The sequence below is a fragment of the Euphorbia lathyris genome, chromosome 2 (genome assembly GCF_963576675.1).
Source record: "Euphorbia lathyris chromosome 2, ddEupLath1.1, whole genome shotgun sequence".
Classification (NCBI taxonomy): Eukaryota; Viridiplantae; Streptophyta; class Magnoliopsida; order Malpighiales; family Euphorbiaceae; genus Euphorbia; species Euphorbia lathyris.
The window spans coordinates 3,792,513-3,800,143 of NC_088911.1; the positions used below are offsets into that span (position 1 = coordinate 3,792,513).

General features: G+C 35.5%; 1 non-coding gene across 1 annotated transcript; it reads left to right on the forward strand.

Annotated features, from left to right (window-relative positions):
- Positions 1-6,400: 6,400 nt before the first annotated feature.
- LOC136221054 (small nucleolar RNA R71) lies at positions 6,401-6,507 on the forward strand. The gene has a single exon (XR_010684845.1). It is a non-coding gene; the product is annotated as a small nucleolar RNA R71 (small nucleolar RNA).
- The last annotated feature ends 1,124 nt before the right edge of the window (positions 6,508-7,631 follow it).

Here is a 7,631-nt window from a genome sequence, read left to right on the forward strand (position 1 = left end):
TAGATAATGGATCAAATGGATAAAAATTAAGAATTGAATGAAATAAGATCTTTATTATTTTAACATATGTACAAGTAATGAAAACAAACTAATAATTAATACAAAACAAAATATATACAAAAAATAAAATAAAAAACATAAACTATTCTACATATTCATCCCTATCTAACGGGATATTTCTAGCCTTAATACGATCAATTTGAAACTGCACGAAAGTTTCACGTTCCGGTGCAGACAAAAATTGAGGCCCTGCTCGAAAGACACGTTTCACAAGTCCTTCGTGCTCGAGAAATTCATAGTCAATTATCGGGAAGAATTCATCATCACTCCAGGGGATATCAATAGTACCCTTTGAACCAAGAATTATTCCACAGATTATATTGCCGAACCCAATCTTCTTATCTTTGGATCGAGAAGCGGCGACAAGACCTTCCATCAGAATTTTGGAAGAATCCACTGCATTTCCCTGGAATATATCTCCAATACAAATCTGTGTCACGGACCACACTACTGAATGTGCGCCCGAATAAACTGTGACACATAAATTTGTGTAAATACAGCATGAAGTTGGAGCGAAAAGAGTGATTATAGGCGAGTTTTGAATTGAATCACCAGAATCCAGTGAGCATTCTCCAAATGTCTGAGGATGTCATGTCTCGTCCAGGATGACGTTTGATTGTATCCCTCGGGGGAAAACCAAACCAAGCATGCAACTCAGGATAGCCGAAAGTGAAGATTTCGCCTTCTCGACGAAAACTGAGACGTACTCGTCGTTTATTAGTAAAACGCACGGTACAGAAGAATTCGAGTATCCAGTCGCCTATTATTGGAAATCGCATTTGGGCGAATTTTGTCCACCCTAGGCGCTCCATATAGCGGCTCATGTCATCACTAATGCCTAATTGGCTATTAAGAAATTCATCCATATACAACATTCCGGTGAAGAATTTGTAACGGTGATTCCAATAACGCCTACCTTCATCGTGACTGAAGATAGGAAAAGGCGCCCCATATCGCTTGGATAAGTCTGGGCGTTTGTTGATTGAGGCAGTATTGTGCCTAGATGGTTTGTTCTTGGTAGGCATGGTGCAAAGTTTGTGTTACTTTAGTAAAGAACGGTGTTTGCGAAGAAAATCAGAGTTCTGACAAAGATGAAAAGAATTGTAACAGAACTTGAATCCTCTAGGATTAATTTATAAGAGTTTAAATGAAAAGAGGTATCGTTTTATTATGAAAAGGTATAAATTGCACCTTTCGGAAATGAAGAAACTTAATGTTTCGTTTGCCAAGAGGTTCGTCGAAAGGGTTAGAGTGTTGCAGACCTGATAGTGCAGGAAACACGCGTGTCGCGACCGCGAATGGCAAAGCCGCGGTCGCGACACGCTGATTTCCTTGCGGAAATCAGGCGTCTAAGCTACCTCCCGATTCACGGTAGAGAATTTAAAATTCTCGGTATGAACAGAGAAATCCTAACCTATTTGGACTGTTCTAAAAAAGAGGATTCTCGGTAGGGAATTCTAAATTCGCAGCAGAGAATTGCCTGAAACTTCAAATTCATCTTAATTTCCTAAAAATTAAATCTAAAATCATGAAATAGAAATATTTTATGCATTTAAATCATAACATAAAGTCATCTAATCATAAAAATGGCATTTTGAAAAAATAAAATAAAATAAAATAAAATATAACAAAATAAAATAAAATAAATGAACAAAAATATAAAAACAATAAAACAAAATAAACTGTGTAAGAAAAACTGAGTAATTTATACGTCAGACAATCGTGTTACGAACTCAATTCCTAGTTGGGAAATATTTTCGTAATAGATTTTACATCGATTACCATTAACTTTGAATCGAACTCCGGTAGGACCTTCCAGTTCTAAAGAACCATAATCGAATGTTTTGACGACTAAATATGGTCCTATCCATCTGGACTTAAGTTTTCCTGGAAATAAACGAAGTCGTGAATTAAATAACAGCACTTTATCCCCAACATTAAAGTGTTTAACTTTAATTTTGGCATCGTGCCATTTTTTCACTTTTTCTTTATAAATCTTTGCATTTTCATAAGATAGATGACGTAACTCATCGAACTCATTCAAATTGAGCAAACGTTTCTTACCTGCTTGTCGTAAATCAAAGTTTAGTTCTCTAATAGCCCAATATGCTTTGTGTTCTAATTCGACTGGCAAATGACATGCCTTCCCATACACTAAGCGGTACGGAGTCATTCCTATTGGTGTTTTAAATGCAGTACGGTATGCCCATAGCGCATTATTGAGTTTAGAAGACCAATCTTTTCTAGAAGATGAAACTGTTTTTTCGAGAATCCATTTGAGTTCTCTGTTTGATATCTCCGCCTGACCATTTGACTGAGGATGGTACGGCGTTGATACGCGGTGGCGTACTCCATATTTTTTCATAAGCGTTTCAAAACTCTTGTTTATAAAATGAGTACCGCCATCACTAATGATAACTCTTGGACAACCAAATCTACAGAATATATCGTCAAGAAAATTAACGACAACTTTAGAATCGTTCGTCGGGGTTGCAATTGCTTCAACCCACTTCGAAACATAATCGACGGCAACTAATATGTAAGTTTTTCCATTGGAAGGGGGAAAAGGTCCCATGAAATCTATTCCCCACATATCAAAGACTTCAACTTCTAATATGGTTGTGAGGGGCATCTCATCTTTCCTTCCTAGATTTCCTGTTCTTTGGCACTTATCACAACGAGTAATAAATGAACGGACGTCCTTAAACATCGTAGGCCAAAAGAAACCGCTTTCAAATATTCTAGCAGCTGTCTTGTTAACTCCATTATGTCCTCCATAAGAACTAGAATGTCATTCCGACATTATGGATTCGTATTCATTTTCACCAACGCATCTCCTAATTATCCCGTCACCACAAGTCTTGAACAAAAAGGGATCTTTCCAAAAATATTGTTTAATATCGAAGAAAAATTTCTTCTTTTGTTGGAAATCTAATCCTTCCGGAACAATATTGGCTGCAAGATAATTAGCAATATCTGCATACCATGGTGACATGGCACTTTTTATTTGATAGAGGTGTTCATCAGGGAAATCATCTCGTATACCGGTAGTTTCACCTATAGGACCGTTTTCATCTTCAAGTCTCGATAGATGATCGGCGACAAGGTTTTCAACTCCCTTTTTGTCTTTTATTTCTATATCAAATTCTTGCAACAATAAAACCCATCTAATTAGACGTGGTTTTGCATCCTTCTTAGAAAATAAATATCTTAATGCTGCATGATCAGTATAAATAATAACTTTTGAACCTAATAAATATGACCTAAACTTGTCACATGCAAAAACTACGGCTAACATTTCTTCTCAGTTGTGGTGTAGTTTAGTTGTGCACCAGACAGTGTGTGACTTGCATAGTAAATGACATGAAGTTTCTTATCTTTCCTTTGACCTAAAACACATCTGACAGCTAAATCACTTGCATCACACATAATTTCAAATGGTAGATCCCAATCGGGTTTAGCAATAACAGGTGCACTGACTAAAGCTGTTTTCAATGTTTCGAACGCTTTAACGCATTCTTCATTAAAATCAAAGGTTGAATCTTTCATGAGTAAATTAGTAAGTGGTTTGGAAATTAATTTTTTTTTTAATAAATCTTCTGTAAAAACCAGCATGTCCTAAGAATGATCTTACTCCCTTAACAGTAGTTGGAGGGGGTAATTTCTCTATTACTGAGATTTTTGCTCTATCTACTTCTAATCCTTTTTCAGATATTTTATGACCTAAAACAATTCCTTCGTCAACCATGAAATGACATTTTTCCCAGTTTAATACCAAATTTGTTTCTTCACACCTAGACAAAACTTTATCCAAATTTTCTAGGCACGAATCAAAAGAATCTCCATAAACTGAAAAATCGTCCATAAAAACTTCCATGATATCTTCAATGAAATCATTAAAAATTGCAGTCATACAACGTTGAAATGTTGCAGGTGCGTTACATAGACCAAAGGGCATTCTTCTATATGCAAATGTTCCGTAAGGAATGTGAAGGTTGTTTTATCTTGGTCATCCGGGTAAATGTATATTTGAAAGAATCCGGAATAACCATCAAAAAAACAGTAGAAAGCATGACCAGCTATCCTTTCGATCATTTGATCAATGAAAGGAAGAGGAAAATGATCTTTCCTAGTTGCTTTATTTAAATTTCTATAATCTATACAAACCCTCCAACCAGTGGTGGTTCGCGTAGGTATTAATTCACCTTCTTCATTCTTTACAACTGTTATGCCTCCCTTTTTAGGTACACAATGGATTGGACTAACCCATTCACTATCCGAGATAGGGTAGATGATTCCATTGTCCAGAAGTTTAGTAATTTCATTTTTTACTACTTTTTTCATGTTCGGATTTAGGCGTCTTTGCCTATCCGCTTTAGGTGGCTTATCTTCTTCTAAATGAATTCTATGCATTACAATACTTGGATTAATACCTTTTAAGTCTGAAATTTGCCAACCCATACTTCCTATCCTATTTCTAACAACTTCTTTCAATTTCTCTTCTTGGACTTGTGTTAATTTGTTAGAGATAATAATAGGTAGAGAATCGCCTTCGCCTAAGAAAGCGTACCTCAAATGACTTGGTAATTCTTTAAGTTCTAATTTAGGTGGAACTACAATTGAAGGCGGAACTGGTCCATCTTCTCGAATCAAAGGTTCTGGGTCCTTATCTTCTAGTTCCTCACTCATTATAGGTTCTATTATTTTTTCTTTTTGAACAATGTCATTTACACATTCTTCAATTAAATCAAGTTTCATACAAGCGAAATCTTCCATAGGATATTTCATCGCTTGGTTCATATCAAACTCAATCTTATCATCTCCTATTCGTAAAACTACTTTCCCTTCCGACACATCAACTAGAGCACGTCCCGTGTTCATGAACGGTCTACCAAAGATTAGCGGACAATTTACATCATAAGCGAAATCTAAAATAACAAAATCGGTAGGAAAAATAAATTTGTCAACTTTAACTAAAACATCCTCAATTATACCGTATGGTCTTTTAGTGGTTTGATCCGCTAATTGTAAAACCATATTGGTACGTTTGATGTCTTCTTCTAAGCCTAACTTATTAAAAATAGATAATGGCATCAAGTTAATGCTTGCTCCTAAATCACAAAGACAACTTGGGAATTCTATATCGCCCAATTTACATGGAATGGTAAAACATCCGGGATCTTTGAGTTTTGTGGGCAAATTGCTTGACACAATCGAACTGCAATCTTCAGTTAGTGAAATGGATGAAATTCCTTCCCAACTGATTTTCTTTGAAATTAAATCTTTGAGGAATTTACCATAATTGGGAATTTGCGTAATTGCATCCATAAACGTCAAATTAATATGCAAATTTTTAAGTTTGTCTAAAAATGTTAAAAGTTGTTTATCATAGTCCTTGTTGCGGACTTTGTGTGGAAAAGGTGGTTTGGGTACAAAAGTTTTTGTACTAGAGTCAATTGGTGCATCTTTTTGTTTTAATGTATCCTCTTTGGGCTTCGATAAATCAGTTCCAGGTAAAGTCGAATTTCCGGGCATTTCCGGGCCTAAGTAGTTTTTCCCTGAACGAAGAGTGATAGCCTTAACATGCTCTTTCGGATTTTCTTCCGTATGGCTTGGAAGACTTCCCTCTTTGCGGGATGGAATTGATTTAGCGAGTTGTCCAATTTGAATCTCCAAATTATGGATGCTAGATGATTGGTTTTTAATAAGCTGATCGAATTTATTCTCGATCCGTTTAAAACCATCGTCGTGATTACTTATTTTTCCGCTCACAACATCAATGAATTTGTCGATTTTAGAAGATAAAGTGCTAATCGAATCTCTTGATTGATTTTGATAATTGGTAGTACGATTTTGATTAGTATTAGCATTATTATTATCTCTCCAGTTAAAGTTAGGATGATTTCTCCATCCAGGATTATATGTATTGGAATAAGGGTTATTATTTTGGTTTTGCCCTTGGACAAAATTTACCTGTTCAATTTCACGCATACCTTCGTAATCCACATCTGTTTGGATTGGCTTACCATTAGAATCACACGGTGCCATAAACCTATCAATTTTGTGCGATAAGGCAGAAAATTGGGCTTGCAACATCGCTACTGGATCAAGGTTCACTATACCTTTAACTGATGATGTTGTTGAGGATGATGGTTTCGCTGATGGTAGGTGTCCATGTTCCGCGGGCCATATACTGCTGTTGATTGCTATCTCCTCCAAAAGTTCTCTTGCTTGGGCAGATGTTTTCTTCATGAATAACCCTCCAGACATAGCGTCCAATGAACCTCTAGTTGTAGGATTTAGTCCATTATAAAATGTTTGCATTAAAAGTTCAGCGGGCAATTAGTGGTGTGGGCATAAACGTTGAAGTTCTTTAAAACGTTCCCAAGCCTCATAAAGAGTTTCACTATCATTTTGAGAAAAAGACGTTAACTCTTTAATGACTCTTGCGGTTTTTGCTAAAGGAAAATTTTTTGATAAAAATGCTTGGGCTAATTGCTCCCAAGTCTCAAATGTTGCGGCTGGCATAGAAGTTAACCACTCTTTGGCTCGATCCTTCAAAGTAAAAGGAAAAAGGCGAAGATTGATTGCTTCTGCAGTCACATTTGGTATTTTAAAAGTGTCGCAAATTTCTAAGAAATTTGTCAAATGGGTATTAGGATTTTCGTTAGGTAACCCGTAAAACGTTACATTGTTTTGCAACATATTAAGCAACGCAGGCTTAATTTCAAATTGGTTTGCATTAATTTGGGGTCTAACTATACTGTTTGTTACACCGGCCACTCCTGGCCTAGCGTAATCCATAAGTGTGGCCATAACTTCTGGCTCGGTAATTTTAGTTTTTATTGGGGTTTTGTTTTTGTTTTTCTTTTCTTTCTTGTTCTTTTTAAGAGTTCTTTCAATTTCTGGGTCAATAGGATCTGGTGACGTGCCTGAACTTCGAGAACTGCGCATGAACTTGAAATTTTGCACGAACCGAAACTACCTACAAAACAGAATTTGAAAAATAAATATGTTAATAATTAAAAATAAATAAAATGTAAAAGTTTGAATAAGTATGAATAAACCTAGATTCGTAATAAAACACGAAAAATTTAAAATTTTGTCAAAAATTTTGGCATTCCCCGGCAACGGCGCCAAAAACTTGTTGAGCGATTTCCGCAAGTGCACGGTATACGCTTGTAGTAATAAAAGATATCGATCCCATAGGGAACGTTTTTTTTTAACAAAACTTATTTACAATCGGTTAAATTTAATTTTTAAGGTTTATAATATGGAAAATCGTTTAATCGGTTTTGGTTTAGAAATTGCTAGAATAAGAGTTAGATTAGAGTATGAAGATGTTAGAAAATATCTGATTTAAGAATGAATTTGCAAATCAGGAACGTTTTAGTACTTTAGAAAAGTAAACAAGTATATTTGTTTGCATTAAGCAAAGAAAACAACTTTAAACTTTGTACGAATTATAAAGATGAAATAAATGACGGAACCTCTAATTAATAGGCTTTGAACGCGACAAAACCCTTATCCGGGATAATTGCCCTTAACCAAATTAAAACTCTACCGAGATA